Below are 20,234 nucleotides of genomic sequence, written 5' to 3'. Positions count from 1 at the left end.
TCATTTTATCTTCAGTGTTATTTCTTTGTGTCTCTAGAAACAGAGCCCTTTACTTACATTTTCTATTTCCCCGCCCTTCTGTGAAGACACTGCACCAAAGTTTAATTTGGTTTTCAAAAAGCTTTTTCAGCAAGCATGTTTTAATTAACTGACAATCTGTTGAATTTGGTGGTGCAGTGAGTTCTAAAAGTAACCTTCCCAAAGATGAGTGCATCTGCTGTCTATTTCAAAGTTTCAGTCCAATTGTTGAAATACTTGAAATTATTAAGCGCTGGCTCATTTTGAAATAACATAAAATTGCATGCAGTGCCATGTTAGGTACTACTTGCAAAATCTTTGATTGTAGACCAAAACTCATGAACTGCAATATCTTGAAATAGACAGCAGATATACTGAATGACAACACATCACTCAACATGAAAAATTCAATCTTATTTTTGCAAAGTATCAACTTGGAAACGCATCTACACCAGCACATCAAATAAATGGCACAATTTTGTGTATTTTGGATGCTGATTTGTGAATCTCAAAAGAAAACGTTAAACGGTAAATTCAAGACCTTTCTGAGTGGAGTCCACAAAATCAATGAGCATCAAACTCATTTTTTTGGTCTTAAATTGGGATCAAAATTCAAAGTGTAGCTCTTTCCAAATTACTTGGTAATAGCAAGAAATAACTGTCATGGCTAAACATCCAATGCACATCAAGGCAGTGGAATCAAGCTGTATTACGGTAACATTTCACTCTAAAAACTTAAAGGATCCAGGAAACGATTTTTTCTTAGAATCACTTTTTGTCTATCTCTGTACTCTTCTTCCATGTATGAACACTGCTTGACATCTTTTTTGAGTTTTTGTGAACTGAACAGCGCACATTTTGAAAAAAGCATTTCTGGACGAGTGAGGGTGCTTTTGCTTTGATGTAAATCCAGGAAGACATGGTTCAGGTTGCATGTTTTTCGTGTTCAAATTGTGAACCCCAAATTTTTTATCTGGGAACATTTCTGTGAAAAGGAATTTTTGCTGGATTATTGCCATATACTTACACAGCAATAAATCGTCATAAAAAAAAGAAATCTGCCACAGCAGTGATTAACAAAATCTAGAAATGTTATGTGCACAAATCAGTGCAACGTTGAGATTCAGTGCCTTGGATGATATCATAGTTCTTCTCATGAATATGCAAAAAGTCATCAAAATATTGGGTTAAAATTGCAGAACAAAAATATAAAATGAGGTTGATTGAAACCCAAAGGTACAAAAAAAATATATTTCCTGGTTCCTTTAAGGCCTGATGTTCATATGATGTGCTAGTGTAGATTGCATGTATCTTTCAAATTGGAAAAAGTCTAAAACTCTAACTTCGTACATCATTTAACAAGTATCAAATCCTTATGTCAAAAACTATGAATATTAAGCCTGATGACATTAAACATTTACATCAAATTAACAAAGTGAAACCAGGCACATGTCCCCAAACAAATGGTAGTTTGCTGTGATCAAATTGGATATTAAATTAACAAATCAGAAATCACTATACTTCATATAAAGGCCTTCATCTCTGAACTGTCTTATAACAACAGAACTGTCCGTTGTTGAACTAGTTTAAATTTTAAAACGAAACAGCTGAGATATTGTCCTTTCTCTGAAATTTCTGCAGCACGAGCTGTCAGAGTCTTCAATGCAACGTGTCAAATATATTAACTTCTTTCACTAACGGTTGACGAGAGCACACATCTGTTGACTTTAATGTGAGTTAGTAATGACAATATCAACTACATGCACATGTTTACATTGTACGAGCACAATTTATACAAAGATGTCTCTACATTGGATCTGTGTGTTTCCCAATAACTCTGACTAAAAAGGCTTTTGAGTGTAAACTGGATTCTTAATGACTGAACATTAAAAACTAAATCAAATGAGTCTTGATTTCAGTTTTGTCACTTATATGTTTATGTGCCTGGTTTCAACTCATATCTTAATAGGGCAAACCCATTGGCAGTTCTCATAAATAACTCAGCAGGGAAGCAAGCAGGTTCAAGTCAATTGTTTTTCAAACAAATGCTTTATAATGTTCCTTGAAAAACTATAATAAAACTTGAGCACAGTGTGTGTTTGGCTTCAGAATACCATTGGCATACGCCGATCATCTGTACAGTGGAAAACATTTTATCAAATCATTTCTTTGATCCTCCCTATGCCATGGATTTGCCCTTTTCCCAAGATACATGTAAGTCCATCCAGTCACGAAGAAAATGCCCACACATTGACATCAGGTAGAGACATCAGGGATGGAAGGTTCATCTGTAGTTTTGGGTGCCAGCCAGGGGTTTGTAGAAGTTCAGTTGATCAATGGCATGCTTGCTAAAAAAAGAGAATAAAACTGAGTTAGCTTGACAGATTATTCCTAATGAAATGGCAGGGTACAGGATATTCTACCTTCACTTTGCAAGCAAGCATGGCTGACCACAGGTTCATTTTTTGTAATTTTCACTTTAATCTCACAGCTTTGCTCACAGGAGATCACATGTTGGAGTAAATCCTCTAGTACAAATTCAATTTGTTACCAAATGAAATGTCAATATCAGAGCATACATGTACATGCACAACTATGAATTCAGTTCACTCAAACTTTAACGTATTGACGGTTCCAATGACATAGTGATACTTTCTGTTTTATGAAACCTTCCTGTACCCTGCCTTGTGAAAACAAACACCCGATACTTGGAACTTCCATTCTAAAATTAATCACAAAGTTGGACTATGAATTGATGGAAAAAGGTCTTTCTAGTTCCACTACACAATTAGCCATCAAACCATCTATCAACAACTGCAGTTACCCATTGTTTTGTTAGGTTCAAACAGGACAGCTGATACTCAACATAACAATAAAATCATCTTCAAAAATTGCTGGTTGGGAGAGTAAAACCCAGTCAAACCTCAGGGGGGTTGTAAGTTGAATTTACTGTGGCTTTCCAGGGCTTTGAATAACTCATAAGGCAGGAGTTTTCCAAATGGCATTATGATGGGAATCTTACACTTTGTGTGTTACATTTTTATTTTTAAAAGTAGCCAAACCTCAAGGAATAAAACTCAGGGACAAAAGTTGCATCACAATGTTCATCTCAGGAAACCCCACTTGAATCACTCTCTTGTGACCCTTTACAATTAAGCCCACGGGAACGGGGAGTCCTATGGGTGCTACAGCACCCCCAAGGCTTTTGGACCGGAATGATGGTGTACAAAATAGCACCCCCAGCGTTGACCACGTTAAGCCACAAACATAATAAAACCCACCAATGTCAGAGATTAATCCACCAAAAAACCCTAGATGTTTATGATTACAATTAGAAATGTAACTTTTTCTTCAAACAATACATTTCTCAAGAGCACCGGATGTCAGTCAAAGTCTGTGTATTCATGTTGAAGTCCATTGCGGCTGTGTCCGAAACAGGCTTCCAAAGCTACGACTACATGTAGGTTTAATGTCTTGGTGTCTCAATGCATTGCCTATGGAATGAAGTCATAGACCTAGCTCTGGAGAACAGATTCGGACGAAGCCGTTTAATCTGTTTGGCTAGGTAGTCTGGTCCCCTGCCCAAAGATGCCACTGATAAAACATCTTCAAAGAGAATAGTCAAAATCATCGGGTCTGGTATCCAGACTACTTTGCTAGGGTGCCCAGTGCAAGCACCACGCACCGTACACGACCGGGGCGTGCATGACATATAATGTTCACTCTTTGGTATCAAAGCACAGCTTGAGATAAAAACTACAGCCCTGTTGTATCACGTGATTTGGTTATGTCACAGTAGCACAGTAGCAACAGGGGGGCCTGGGGGCACGTGTCCCCCCCCCACAAATTCCCAGCGCCCCCACCCACTGAAAAAAACAGATGGAATGGATGAAAAGACCAGGCAAACACTAGGATTCATCTTGCAAGTGCTAGTAGCAGGGGGCACTTTATCCCAATCACTCTTTTCATTATAACAGTCACTAGTCGTCCCTGTTTTGGAGTACAGACTACCAGTATGGTGTCCTTATACCACCTCATTGGTCACTAAACTGGAGCAAATTCAAAGAAGAGCAACTTCAATGATACTCAAGCAGCAGATAGAGGAGATGAGCTACGAGGAGAGGCTGAAAACACTTAATTGGATGAGCCTGAGCCCAAGAAGAAATATACACCTGGTTAACTTCACCATGAAATGATTATTTAGGCCCATTGACAGCAAATTGGCTACATCTACTACATCTGTAAACACTTGGCACCAGGACACTTTATGGTTTCGTCATCATCACATCCAGACTTTAAGTCTTTAAGTCTTAAGAATTCACCTGTTCCCATTTTCCCTCTATCTGGAGTAAATTACCTGCACCTGTTAGAGATTCTTTATTGGTGGACTCTGTATGCAATTTACCCAGATTCTATGAAATGGTTATTTGGATATGTGTGTTTATAATGAGCTTCTACAGTGGTTCTTAGCCGGTATATTGGGATGGGTTGAACATCAAGGAGAGGGGATAGTGTAGAGGATAGACATGGAGATGTTTTTCATGGGGGGTGTGTTAGGGTAGTGGGGGGGGGTAGGAAATTGGGTGGAATGACTAGGAATGGTGGAAAAGGGCGGGGATTATACAGGGCAGGTGAAGGACGGGAAGGTTATGGGAATAGAGGTGGAATTTGGCTGCATATACTTACTGTGTACTCCAATTGCATATCAATATTTTTACATAATTTATGTTGCATGTTGTAAATGTTTGCACTCAAGAGTATGGATTATATAGACCTTAGGGTTACAGTGACTCATCTTACTTTTGTTTATTCTGGCCAACCCTGACGGCTCTATTCTTGTTCTCTAATTGTAAATGGCCCTAATATTTACATTTTCTATCATGTTTATCGTAGCAGGTTTGTGCATGTCATTGTGATTTGTTATTGCATATTTTATATTGAAGTAATGAGTTATTTTTGGTTGGAATGTTTGTGTCTTTGATGTTCAAGAATGGCCAAATCAGTAATACTAGTAATAATGACTTGAGAAGTGAGAAGATAAAAACAAAAGAAAACTCAAAGAGACTGAGTTTCTTCATTAAGAAGCAAACAGCAACACTAGAAGTTAAGCCTTTTTTTATCTTAGCTTGTTGAAGGAGAGAGCTTGGAGAGGGAAGCTGCATGTATAGACATGTAATGTTATCCAGGAAGAGTCTGGATGCTAGGCTGAATCCTGTACATAACTGTACATTGCATAAATTGAAAGGAGACTTTGATGCCCTCTGATGAGGTTAGTCTGAGCTTCAGAGGTTAGAAGAGAATGCTAAAAAGAGACAATTTATGAAACATATTGGAGACCTCTTACAGAAGAGGCAGGAAAGAGAGGGACATTTGGTCTTTCACAATTTTCCTTCTTAAAGCAGACTTGTCATTTGCGTATTAATTAAAGAACTTTCATGTCCAATGGTTGCAACTCAAAGAAATGGCCTGACCTAGCAAGTTCACATGCATGATAGTGAGACACCAAAACTACGTACAATCCCTGTACTTGTCAGAAAAGGATCAAGATACCTAAAGTGCACTTCCATTTTTGTGATCAGCTTTTACACCAAACTTTTAAGAGTTAGAACAAAATCAAAATGAGAATTCCAAACATCACTGCTTCATCAAACAAGCTCGTTACTTGATCCCAGCAAACATCTGCACTAAATGGTATTTTTTTCAAACAACTCTCAGAAAATCAGCTTCAAAATAATTTTTAAAAACTGAGAAATCAGCAAGATCATAAAGGGATTTTAAACTCTGCCAAAAAGAGACAGAACAGTGTGAGGGGCTATTTCAATTGTCAATGCTTTTGACTTTCCTTTTTTCTTGAAAATATGCAAGTGCAAGAAGATGAAATACCTGACAACTAAAGTAAATTATAAATATTGTGTTTGGGCTTGATCAATTTGGCAATGAGTAAGTAACTGGGGGAAAAAATGAATTAATTTAATAAAAGCATAGACAGTCAGCAACCTGATTTTACTTCTAAACTGCTTTTGGCAAGTTGCTAATGGTAACATGTATTTTTAATATTGAGCAATTCAATTAAACAGCAAGTTGGCAATTTCCAATTGTATATTTTTATCAAACTTAACATTTTCAGAGACTCAACTATTTCCATTGGGATGGGAAACTCTAACTCCGCCAGCTAAGCTGACACCCTGAAGTGAGGCTATTCCAAGGAGAAAGAGCATTCCCACTAACTACATGTAATGAAAACATGCATTACAATGCACAAACAATGCACGTACATTTGGGTACATGATCAAGCGAACAAAAACAAGTCAACTTTTACTTTTACATTGATTTGAAATTTTTGCCTGCCAAGAGTAGGGAACACTTTGGAACAGAACAAAGTAGAACAGTTACTAAGTGTTAAAATCTTTAAAACATTTTTTTAGGTGTTAAATTACCACTGGTACTACTAAATACTCAAGGAAAATATAACCTGATGTAAAGATATACATGTAATTAGGAAATTGTACAATTTGAGATCAAATCTGAATCCCAACAAAGGTAATACAGTACATTACATTGCAATTGAAAGTTAACTTGTGAATAGGAAAATCTTTTTCTCTTCCCATGCAGGAATTCACTTTCATTTCACAAAACGTGAAAATTTTTTACTTAAGTTGGAAAAGATTTTCAAAGGCTTTCACACAAGTAGGAATAAGTGGAATGTGTTTTCTTAGATTTTCCAACAAATGGGAAAAAGTGGGAATAGATTTTCACAGATTTTCTCACAAGTGGGAAATCAATTCCATGCCTTGTATAATGTGAGTGTGTGTATAAAAGTGAATTCTTTCAACAAAATTTCCTATCCCAATTCAGTGTTAACTTTCAATTGCAATGTACTGTAAATGTATCTCTGCAAATCTTGGCCGCAATAAGGCAATGTCAGAGCAGCCCATTGGTGTTTTGCGGAAAAAAGTGTCTTTTCAAAGGAGTGAACTTTACAAATTCAAACTGGATGAACATTCAAGTGGGAAATCTTGACTTCATCAGTCTAAATGCCCACACTGTGTCGTGAGACTGTTCCAAGGACGGATGATTACTTCTAATTTATCAAAAAAAAAATCAATAAAAACAATATCTCTGTGATGTTTGAACAAAAATGAGCATGTCAATTAAACCATCTGAAGCATCTGCATAATACTGAATTATCTCACAAAATTTAGTCATGTTTATGTGTGCACTACTCAAAACAAGTTAAGAACCACTTTTTATTTTGTAACGTGCCTTTTCCCTGAAACTGTACATTTGATGTTTTGAAACAGTTTTTGAATTTCTTATTCCAGTGAGAACACCATCTACAATGTAGACAATCAAAAAATGAAAGAACTAGACCTCACTCATTTCAAGCAGAAAAAAATTAGTGATGTACATTAATGAATAAGTGGGATACTGTGATATTCATTACTTTAAGGAACCAGATAATTTCACCACCATTAAATAAATAAAAAGCAAGAAACCATCTTGTATGGGTCTTTTTCCTCATGAATTCAAAATGGCTGAAAAGAACCAACTAAACTTTTCCTCAATACATGTACATGTACCTTTGAGAGAATTTACCAGAATGAACAAATGGTCATCAGAAAACAATGTTATGGGTTTCCAACTGATACAGTCTGCCATTTGCTGGAGAAAACTCCTACAAAGTCTTGCAGTTCACACTCATAACAATATCGATGTTATCAAATGCTAGTAGGTTTCTATTTTTTACCAAGTGATGAGTTACCTTTATCATGAAAATCCTCCGATTTCCACGGGTGCATACACATGTATAACTGAGTGGAGACATGTCTCATTATGATTTGTAACAATATGCCATTTGGTGGAGAAACGTCAACACTGATTAACTGTAATACATGTAGGTCTTCACTTGCTACCGGATAGAGAGCCATCAATGTCATGATCTGTCATAGTCTGTTCTTGGGTGGACCGATGTCAAATCTGATAATGTCACAGATTTCCACTTATTACTGGGTGGAGATCCGTTAATGTAATGATCTGTAGCAATCTGCTCTTGGGTGGAGAAATGTCAATTGTACATGTAGATGGAGAGGCATCATTGTGATAACTGTTGCATGTCTTTGTAGCTGCACTGAGAGACATCACTGTGATGAGCTGTCATACAGGAAAAGTCAGCTAGTCCCTCAAGCAGGACCCGTTCAGCAGTGGATCCTCAGTGGATGTCCTCTGCGAGCTTCATCCTTCACTTGGCCTTGTGCAGGTCTCCACTTGCAACTTGGTGGAGAGACGTCACAGTGATTAGGCATTGCTGGTTTTCACTGGCCACGCTGATGTGGTGAGCTGTCACAGGCCTGTATTTGCTGCTTAGTGAGGGGACACCACTGTGATGAACGATCTCACAGGCCTTCATTTGCAACATTAGTGAGGAGACATCACCATGATGAACTGTCAAAGGCCTCTATTTACTTCTTGGTGGAAAGATGTCATTGTGATGAACTGTCACGTAGGCCTGAATTTGCTCCTTGGTGGAGAGATATCACTGTGGTGAACTGTCATGTAGGCCCTTGCTCCTTGGTGGAGAGATGTCATTGTGATGAACTGTCATGTAGGCCTGAATTTGCTCCTTGGTGGAGAGATATCACTGTGATGAACTGTCACGTAAACCCTTGCTCCTTGGTGGAGAGATGTCATTGTGATGAACCATCATGTAGGCCCCTATTTGCTCCGTAGTGGAGAGATGTCACTGTGATGAACTGTCAAATTTAGGCCTCTACATGTATTTGCTCCTTGGTGGAGAGATATCTTTGTGATGAACTATCACGTAGGCCTCTATTTGCCTCCTTGGTGGAGAGATATCATTATGGTGAACTGTCACGAAGGCCCCTATTTGCTTCTTGGTGAAAAGATATCATTGTGATGAACTGTCACGTAGGCCTCGATTTGCTTCTTGGTGGAGAGATATCATTGTGATGAACTGTCACATAGGCCTCTATTGGCTCCTGGGTGGAGAGATGTCATTGTGGCGAGCTGTCACAGGCCTCTATGTACTACTAGATGGAGAGATGATATTGTGTTTAACTGCAATAGAAGTCCATTTGCTGACCTGTTTTGCAGATCCTGGAATCATTCAGGAAGATGGCTCAGTCCTGTAGACACACTGCATCGAGAACAATTTTCATTTCAAGCTAGCAATTCTACAAATGAGCATGTCTCATATTTCTTGGAAAATTTATGGTTCTGACTTTGCTACTTCATGTACCGTATCAGCAAAATTTGTCATGAGGAATAAGACACCATAAAAGACAGTTTCTTGGTTCTTAACACAAAAATACCCTTAACTAATTACATGTACATGTACATATCTCGCTGCTACCTTAATTCAAGGTACGAGACTATCAGAAATTCTAACCAAACATCAGTTGGATTCCCAGCTTCCTCCTTTAACCCTCAAAGAGCCGTTTTATTTTTGCCCATGTAGCCCCACCCCCCAAGATTTTGGCAATGCCACAACGGATTTGTTTAAAATTTAGCGTTCATGTAAAGACATTCCTTATCAATATAAAGTTGAAATTTGAACTCAATCAAACATATATGTTTGTTGTTTTTCAGTAATTTGAGGTTCAAGGCTACATGCGTGTCAGCCTTTGCACTTTGAACACAAAGGTACATGTCCATGTACAAAACATACATTTGGCTGACCTGTCTCAGAAAAATGCCTGCTGTGCTAGAACGATATGTTCCATTCTCACAAAATTGATATCAAAATGACCATAAAACTCACTCTTAAAATTCTGAAAGGCTGAGCTTCTGCAGTGATAACAGAAAAAACATTCAGAGTGGAATTTGCCCCAACCCCTGGCTATTTTAGGATTAACTTGAAGACAGAACCTTGTCTTGAAACTCGTCACATAAAAATGCATGTTTTCTTACAACTTTTGGAGAAATTTTGTAATTTACGGAGTTACCACATCCGTGATTGAATGAATAGCTAAATATTCAACCAGTCAGTTGGCTTCATCAGTGCAATCCACTCTAAAACAATACTTGATTGAATGAATAGCTAAATATTCAACCAGTCAGTTGGCTTCATCAGTGCAATCCACTCTAAAACAATACTTGATTGAATGAATAGCTAAATATTCAACCAGTCAGTTGGCTTCATCAGTGCAATCCACTCTAAAACAATACTTGATTGAATGAATAGCTAAATATTCAACCAGTCAGTTGGCTTCATCAGTGCAATCCACTCTAAAACAATACTTGATTGAATGAATAGCTAAATATTCAACCAGTCAGTTGGCTTCATCAGTACAATCCACTCTAAAACAATACTGGATTGAATGAATAGCTAAATATTCAACCAGTCAGTTGGCTTCATCAGTGCAATCCACTCTAAAACAATACTTGATTGAATGAATAGCTAAATATTCAACCAGTCAGTTGGCTTCATCAGTGCAATCCACTCTAAAACAATACTTGATTGAATGAATAGCTAAATATTCAACCAGTCAGTTGGCTTCATCAGTACAATCCACTCTAAAACAATACTGGATTGAATGAATAGCTAAATATTCAACCAGTCAGTTGGCTTCATCAGTGCAATCCACTCTAAAACAATACTGGATTGAATGAATAGCTAAATATTCAACTAGTCAGTTGGCTTCATCTGTGCAATCCACTCTAAAACAATACTTGATTGAATGAATAGCTAAATATTCAACCAGTCAGTTGGCTTCATCAGTACAATCCACTCTAAAACAATACTTGATTGAATGAATAGCTAAATATTCAACCAGTCAGTTGGCTTCATCAGTGCAATCCACTCTAAAACAATACTGGATTGAATGAATAGCTAAATATTCAACCAGTCAGTTGGCTTCATCAGTGCAATCCACTCTAAAACATGATCATCTCCCTCAAACAATGTTTGAGTTGTTTGAAATCAAATGTCAGGGACACAGGGAGTTATTTTGATACTTATTCCCAGGCTAGAGGTGACTTTTTTATTCCAATGTGAGAAGTTGCCCAAGCATACTCCTATCACAGCGTCCTTAACTGACCATTAGCCCAAAGTGACAAGGTACCATGATCCTCTAAAGACAATCCAGTCTTACACTGATGTTATTCACTGTCGCCCACTCCCCTTTCCCAGCTATGCTATCTTGGTGTAGGGCATGTTCTCTGTACAAAAGACCTACTTCAAAATGATAAAAAGGGCAAGACAGGTGAATATTCAACAAGAAACACCAAGGGTATGAAGAAAACTGACCATCAATGGGAAAGACCAAAGACACATACAAGTTGCACATGTATAGGCCTACCTAGCAGTCAGGTTGAAAGGCTGAGGGTAGAGGAGAAAATAATCAAGAGTTTTTCTAGCAGTTTGGAAAAAAACATGAAAGATATAGGTCTGCGACAAAAGACTTATTTCAACGTGACAAGAGAGGTGAATATTGATCTTTTTGGTAGGAAAGAAGGCTTGATCATAAGGGTAACTAAAATGTAATCAGAAGTCTGGACTACGTAGCGAGGTTGATAGGAAAGAAAATTATTTTAGACAAATCTAAAACAAGGATTAAGCTCCAACAAGGCTGAGTATCAGCATGAAAGTGGTTCATTCTATGACTTGGCCAAACGAGAGATTAACATTCATGTGTGCATGTACCAGACAAAATGGAAACCCATAGGTAGGAGGGTTGAGGGTTAGGGAGATATTGTGTAGGAAAGGCTTGGTTTTTGTTTTCAAGTATAACGTTTTCAAGTAAGAAAAATAAAGACTGGAAATGTACCGTTGACCATTCAAACATTTTGCACAATGTAATCGCCATCTTGTCTGCAAAGTACATGGGACCAAAGTTTGTAATGTAAACCTACATGTACTGGTGTAAATTTCCCTTGTACTCACAGATGGTACAGTGCTACTGTAATGAATATCACTGAGCCCAGGGGAACCTATCAACTGCCACTTGTTAAATCCTTGGGATTTGTACATGTACAAGTGAGGGATACGTACCTGTACAAGTGACTTTTTATTGACAATTTTACTTGCCAACAATAATCTTAGAATGGCTGATTTGGAGGCATAATTTTAGTGGCAGCATGCATGAGGGTGCTCTCCAGTGGTGGTTTTATCTTTTTACCATTTTTATGTGACGGACCCACTTGAATCAAGTCTAATCTTGGAATATGTTAATAGTTTGGTAGCCATCCGAATAGTCATAATAGTTCCCACCCCGTCATGCTTGTAACCAGTATTTAAAGAGCTCGATGGGATATGAAATGGTCAGTTGTTTGTAACTAGTCATATTGCTTGATTTATACATGTATGAGGCTGGATTAGCTCAATGGTTATATTTCTACAAAACTTTGACGCATTTTTCTTGCACAACGTACTTTGCCGTGGCGTACGTACGATTCTCCCTCTCTCCGATCGAGTTGTGTTGGCACATAACATGAGTTGTCGTTCTTCATCAAGCTTTCAAATTTTGTTCACTTTAATTTTACGTTTGGGTCGTGTCGACATTTCAGCCTTGTTATCATCAACCTTGTGACTACGCTAGCTGTCCGTCGTTGGTTGATGAGATCCAAAATAGGACATTTGGCTTCCTTTCAGTTTTGCACATTGTAGAGAAAATTTTGTGCATGTGTCGTGTGACCAACGACTGTTGCACGTCAGCAGCCTGACGACTGTTGTGTGTATTTTGTGCAATAGATTTACTCAGAGGAGAGAGGCAGGTCCGCACAATGCCCTTGGGAATTTATTAAAAGTTAACGTATAATGCCCTTGGGAATTTATTAAAAGTTAACGTATAATGCCCTTGGGAATTGAGTAAATTTTAATTTACAATCACCTAGGAACCTAACTTTATATTCTCAACTCTTGAGGAGTCTCATCGTCATAAACAAATTCACTTCTGGTTATTGTCATACTCATACTTTAGATCTTCCTCCATGTTTATATTATAGTGTAGCATATGCTGTCTCATAATTGTTGAATTGAATAAATAAATCTAATCTGAAATGCAATCACGGAACATCATATTGTACTGAATACATATATTATTCTTTGATTAATCTGTGATCACTTAGCAGTTTCCTGTCCTCAATTTAAAAGTTGAACAGACCCACTACGTCAAGGTGGCAACACCCCCCACGTAACCATTACATTTATATACATATATTTTTATTGTCAACAGTTTTTTTTTTACAAAACGGAAGAATGGTAAGTGGGCTATGACTGAGTTGCTGAGGTATACCAGGCAAAATGTCTTGGTTTAATCCTTGGCTAAGACTAGAGCATGCAGTCAGTAAGAGTAAGTCATAGTTAGTCCCAGTAGAAGAGGGAGGAGGGGACAGGGGATATCCAATACTGTTTGATGCTTGTTTATAGTGTGACCATATTCTCACTGTCTGACATGGATGCTGTGTTTGTTTGTCCAATGTTGGAAATTTCTGCCAGTCTATTTTGTGTACACAATGCTTCATTTTTCAGGGGGGGTTCCCTTCCAGTGAAGTTAGATGAAGTGTCAATGTACAATGTAAATAGCACATTCGAGTAGCTCTAGCAGACCACTGCTCCACCCAGGTTATATTGATCCAATCAGAGACAGACAGTGGTGAGGAGAGATAAATAACTAATAGCAGTAGGCCTAAAGGAGAAACTTTGAGAGTAGGTCCAAAGGCAGGAAACTGACAGTGGAAGGGGAGACCAAGAACAAATGGCCATCAAGAAGAAAGTCTGAATGTAGGAAATAGACAGTAAGAAAAAGAAACAAAGTGCTGATGACAGTCGGGAAGAAACTTGGAGCATAGGGGAGAAAACAGACAGCAAGCCATTAGGAGAAATCTACAGTGTTAAATAACATGTGGGGAAGTGACCACTGCCTAATCACCATTGAAATAAACCACCATGTACGTGTAGGCCTCTATGAAAATACTAAAACTGTACACCTACATGAAAGTGGTCTCTTAAAGAAGCTGACTGGGGGAAATTTGTACAAGAATGGAAGCCATTTAACACTGCAAACATTGATGATACATAAAATGATTCATCTATCAACTCAATCATGTAATGACTGGTTCCATAGCCAAGATCAACCCTACTCATACAAATAAACCTCCCTCTTCCTGGGGGAATGACAGTCAGCGAGTACAGGGAGCAAAAGGAAGGTTCTGGAAAAAACAACGAAAAACAAGACTACCATCTGACTTGTAAAAGAGCCTGTACCATTGCTAAGGAACTATTCACGTTGCACAAGAAAAGACTGGCAAAAATTTGGCAATGTTATCTGGAATAAGATTATATGAATTGACCCTACTCACAAAAAGAGTAATATTCCAGTTACTCACTATAGTGGCATCATATTACCAGTGATAAAGGTAAAGCTGACGCATTTGTTGACAACTTTGCTAAAACAAGTAGTACTGAAATTACGATCCCTCTTTTATCGATACTAAACAAGAGGCTACAAACAATCTTAGTTTACACGACAATGATAGTGTTATAAATGAACCATTTAATATAACAATATAGTGATGAAACATTTTCTCACAAAACCCAGGGAATACTCATTATCGTCAATATGATTTGGCACGCTTTCCAATGTCCCCAGACACTATCTTTATTCTCATCCTCAAACCGGGAAAAGATCCTGCTAAAGCAGCTCTCTGAAATTGCCCCCTGTTCCTAAGCCAGTCTACATGAACGTGAAAATTATGAAACAAAATGTAAAAAAAAAAAGCCCTACACCCTTCCCACAATCACTTTCAAGTACTGTACACACACATGCACATGTAGCAATAATATGTACAGATCTACAAATGGATAGTAAGTATCCAAACTTCAACAGATCCAGGGGTAAAGTTAATATACATCTAGTTAAGTGGTTTTCCACAAACCTATGGGTTCCTCCTCTACAGGGTCTGAATCCAATCCAGGCTATTACATGTACACGTATGTGTATGGATTGGATTTTCATTCATTGCCTAATTTCATTGGCTTTCCCTGGGAATTTCAACTGGGATTCTGTCCTCCAACCTCCATTTGTCGTTTCTTTGCAAGTTTCTGCAGCCCAGTACACTGGTACCACGGCTTTGTCAAAATCATGAACTTGTGATGCCCGAGGGCATGGTCAGTCTCAATTAATTTTCAAGCAAGTTCTACTGTTAAAACTTTGGTGAATTATAATTGTTGATTACCTGTACATAGCCGTAATCGATGTATGATATATATGCCTAGAGTCCACACGTCATGAGCCTGTACATGTACGTGCAGCAGGCATGTGCATTGCAAATGGAAGCTGTTGAATGTGTGCCATCATCTTGCAGAACACGTAATTAACTCCGAACACTGATTAATTGATTCTCCTAATTAACCATTCTCACTTTTATGTGATAGAATAATTTTCAAATTTTAGTTGATTATAAAGAGATAATTTTGGCTATTCAGGCAATTTAAGAAATATGATTGGAAAATGCATAAGAGTGCCACCATAAAGTTACAATGTGATAACAACTATTGAACCCTAAAGAATTCTAAGATGCGTGACGGGAGAATATAAAAAGCCAAGCATGACGTGCTCACTTTATTTGCCTCAATAAGTTGTGTTACTCGACGTTAGGTAAGAAACTTTCTTTGTTTTCTGATTTATTTAAGATCTCTGAAGTACATTTTCTGTCTGTTAGTTCTTGATTATTAATGATTTAGAGCCTCTCCAGATGATGATGAATTAATTTTGAATGACATCTTTCACTGTATAATCAATATCCATCGCACATTATGATTTCTTAAAAATTTATGACGTTATAAACTAAACTAAAGGAATGTGATGACTTATTAAGCAGAGACTCTGGCTTCATTATAAGAACATTGTTATGAGATGGCTTCTCTGATATTCATTGTTCTGATAAATTAATGTAATTAAGTCACCGCAATAAGTTACTCTACGCACACGATTCAAGCAACACCGAGAAATCGCAGAGGCTAGGCGCAGTTATATGTAAAACTGGCTGAGTATTCAAGAGGGTACTGGCAAATTGAGGAAGGAGGTGGCACCGTTACAGAAACCTACCGCAGTAACTGCAGCAGGGGCTGGTTACTGAGGTAGTAGATGAAGTTATGGAAATCTATTCCAGAGAAATTGCAGCAGGGCTGGTTACTGATGTAGTAAATGAAGTTATAGAAATCTACCGGGTTAATTGCAGTAGGGCTGGCTACTGATGTAGTAAATGAAGTTATAGAAATCTATAGGGGAGTAATTGCAGCAGGGCTGGTTACCGATGTAGTAAATGAAGTTATAGAAATCTACCAGGGTAATTGCAGCAGGGCTGGTTACCGATGTAGTAAATGAAGTTATAGAAATCTATAGGGGAGTAATTGCAGCAGGGCTGGTTACCGATGTAGTAAATGAAGTTATAGAAATCTATAGGGGAGTGATTGCAGCAGGGCTGGCTACCGGCGTAGTAGATGAAGTTATAGAAATCTACCGGGTTAATTGCAGCAGGGCTGGCTACTGATGTAGTAAATGAAGTTATAGAAATCTATAGGGGAGTAATTGCAGCAGGGCTGGTTACCGATGTAGTAAATGAAGTTATAGAAATCTACCAGGGTAATTGCAGCAGGGCTGGTTACCGATGTAGTAAATGAAGTTATAGAAATCTATACCGGGGTAATTGCAGCAGGGCTGCTACCGATGCAGTAAATGAAGTTACAGAAATCTATACCCGGGTATTTGCAGCAGGGCTGGTTACCAACGTAGTAAATGAAGTTATGGAAATCTATACCGCAGAAACTGCAGCAGGGCTTGTTACCAAAGTACATAGGTATGGTACGTACGTACGATGCTACCCCTAACCCTACAGGGTATTTTGGCTACAAACCCTGCCAGATGCATCAAACTGCATCAGCTGTCCAAATTACTTGGTAGCACAGCGCAGCAAAGTGCAGCTATGGATATTGCTGCATGTGGCAGGCAAGGCCATATACATGTATGGTGTTTGTCAGTGCTGCGACTAGTCCCTTACCAATTGCAGCAGTATGCATCAGGTATCAGAGTTGCTGGCAGTTTGTATTTTAGTATTGTGCATTTGTATTGAGTCGCCGGGATTTTCTTGATGAGACCAAATATTGAACTATGCATTTGTCTCTTCTCTTCCTTTTAGGTTTTTTTTAAATTTCTTCTTCCTTTTTTGTTTTCTCTTCGCTTCTTTTATATTCTTTGTTTCTTTTCTTTCTTTGACTCTATTTCCGTGGTTTTCTTGTCGTTTTCCTTCTTCTATTTACATTACAGTGAAACCCAATAGTGACCACCCTTCAGCCTTTGCCCAGCAACCCCATTCCCCAGTGACAGTAACCAATCTCCCAGCACTTACATGTAGCTGGTTTGGCTTCAATTTCCATCAGTATCGCTACAAAGTTCACAGCAGTCAGTGGTTGCATTTTACATCAAAGTGCATCAGAAATTTTTCACCTGATACACTATGCTGCGTCTGGCAGGGTTAGGGGTAATTACTAAATTACATAATGGAAGTGGTAGCAATATACCGGAGCAGCCTCAGCACAGCTTTATTCATACTTAGGAAGACTTATAATATGCAGTGAAGTAATGAATTTCGGGTAAATCGAGGAACCAAAGACTAAAGAATTGTTGGAGGTGTGCTGTTTAAATATCTGAATAAAACAAACAAGGTTGACATTACGCAGTTGTCAAACCGTTGTTTACCTCCATTGTCCCGACTCAAGTTTAACTACCTGGTTGTTAATTTCACTCAAATAAATCTGGGGATTCAATAATTTATTGTTGCAGTCCCACCACAAGTGAGTGCCTTCTAACCAGACCAACAGAGAGAAACTCTGGCGGCCAAGTACGGGACAAACTGAGTGACTTTATCTTCAATATGGAAATCAGCCACAAGTGGGTTGACTCATACAAGCAGCCTACAGAGCATGTAGTGCAAGGAACAAGACAGATTTGTATCTCCATGACTTCTTACGCAAAGACTTACCACTGAACCACTCAGTGTGGGTAAAATGCTGAAAATTAAATGTTAAATGACAGAAAATGCATTCTGTCCCTTATTTGCTCAACAATCAAATCGGTCGGCATTCTTTAAACACTATGGGGTGAATCAGTTCTCAGAATACTGTTCAACACAACCTGTTTTAGTTAACACTCAGATCACGCTCTGGGTTATCAGTTGAAATAGATTCATTCCAGCATCGCAATGCTGATTCCCGGAAAGTGACTGGCAGAAGAAGCCCTAACTGCAAGTTTCCATAAAAATTAAGGCTGCCAGATGACTGTCATTTGGCTGGACACTTTGCCAGTTTCTACAAAATGTCTATTGTTGTTTTCGGGGAATATGCTTTACTGAAACTAGAGCCTCTTGTCCCATTCATAAAACAAAATTAGGGCGGCAATTTAGCCTTTGCAAGTATGATTGCATATTGCTTTCTATCAGGTCCTTCTAGTGGTCAAGAATAGAGCAATGATGGCTTACTTTCACATAATTAGGAAAAGGCTTGATATTGTTAAGAAATCTGGCAGCCTCTTTTGAAATGTACAATGTACCTTGGATTTTACCCTAAGAGAAATGTGTGTCTTCCACTCCATCACATCAGGTACATGTCCATGAATGAAAGGACCGTATTTAAATGAAGACCACACATCTGCTCTTTTTAGGTTTGAAACTGTTGTGTTGAAAGGTTACAGGTGAAAACTTACAAAGTTCAACGATGAGCGTAACGGGAGCATTCAGTACAATTTCATGGTTTTTTTTTCAGCAATGCATGCAAAACAAACATTTGGTTGGCACAGACCCAACTGTGTTTCTTTGAAATCCATTCTGTTTTCAAACAGAAACTACCTCTATCTCTGTTCCTCAGCATCAATCAGAACTTGTGCTTCAAAGTATGCCAAGGGGGAAGCCCAAATAAACCATATTTAAGATTCCAGGGCCCACTGGGCGCTTGATATGCCCCTTGAAAGAACATCAGAACAGTCAGGTTCCTCTATACAGTCAGGAATTTGGAAGCTTAATGGCCAATTACATGTAGTAAAAATGGCAAATTATCAACATCCACCAGGATGGCACTGAATGTGGACCTGTGTTTGTACAGCACATGATGGAGTGGAGCACACTGGATCCTAAGCTCTCTACCTCACCTTGTAATGTCAGTCCTGTCAGTGTGATGAGGAAATCTTGCTATTGGTCCGAGAGTACTTCTTGCAACACAACAACATCCATTCAAAGGATTTTTGGTGGCTTTCCACAAGAACTGTTTATCCTGACAAAGGGAAAATAAGAAAATGTGAAAGTTATTCACTAATCAGAAGAGGATGTCATAATGTTTTTATAAAATAAAGACATTTATTTTGCCCACATGCACAAATTTTGCTCATCAATGATCACTTTTTAATTACAGATTTTTGGACTTACACCAGTGTACATGTATATCCATGACACTGTATACTCAGTGCTTGTCCGAGAGCTACATGTAGTAAAAAATACTTATGTGGGCCTCAAACGCATGACCTCCTGCTTACTAGTGCAGACGTATTAACCACTCAACCACAAAGCTTGCTACAGTACATGTAGCGCCAGCTGGCCAGTCTAAGTCAAACGCAGCAGCGGGTATGCAAACTTTATCAAGATGTACTTTGCGTCGGGGAGGTAATAATTACAGGAATTTGCCCTTAACACCAACGTACATGTATATTTATGACATTGTATACATGTAGACCTTTTTCACCCACGTGACAGAATTGCGATAAATGTAAACAATATCACCACATGTGGACCGCCTTGACCACGGTGATCACATATACTCCTACAGGCAGCTTCATCCACATACAAGCGCACATGCAAACACTGCATGCTTGACTAGTTCATCTTGAGTTAGTAGATTACCATCACAACACTATGCACTCATTACCATCACAACACATGGCTGTCCAGCATGATCGTCACATCACAGGAAAAAGGTCTGTACTCGGCACTTGTCTGAGAGCTTGTGAAAAATTTGCAAACATACTTGGGTGGGACTCGAACCCACAACCTCCTGCTTTCTAGTACAGATGTCTAAACCACCTACCAACGAGTTTGCCGGGGAGGGATAGCATTTTGCTAAGTAAAGAATGTCACATCCTAATGAACCTTTTTTCCTCATACTGTGGTGCATATCAGCTCTACAACCAATATGGCTAATTTCCTGGGTAGCA

The 20,234-nt window shown here is 38.5% G+C and overlaps 1 long non-coding RNA gene across 6 annotated transcripts in view; it reads right to left on the bottom strand.

Moving 5' to 3' along the window:
* LOC147800004 (uncharacterized) overlaps nt 1–20,234 on the bottom strand; it is a 35,015-nt gene continuing 14,781 nt past the window's right edge. For 5 of the 6 annotated variants that reach the window (XR_015424505.1, XR_015424506.1, XR_015424504.1 and 2 more), the window contains exons 2-3: nt 19,179–19,300; nt 1–2,366 (exon numbers count right to left, since the gene is read on the bottom strand). This is a non-coding gene — a long non-coding RNA (uncharacterized LOC147800004). Of the gene's footprint in view, nt 2,367–19,178; nt 19,301–19,452; nt 19,967–20,234 lie in introns of those variants that run through there. The other variant, XR_015424507.1, reaches the window with a different exon arrangement.

This window comes from Acanthaster planci, linkage group LG02 (assembly GCF_054643075.1).
Source record: "Acanthaster planci isolate LZ-2023a linkage group LG02, COTS_SCS, whole genome shotgun sequence".
Lineage (NCBI taxonomy): Eukaryota > Metazoa > Echinodermata > Asteroidea > Valvatida > Acanthasteridae > Acanthaster > Acanthaster planci.
This window is presented reverse-complemented; position numbering and strand designations above follow the sequence as displayed.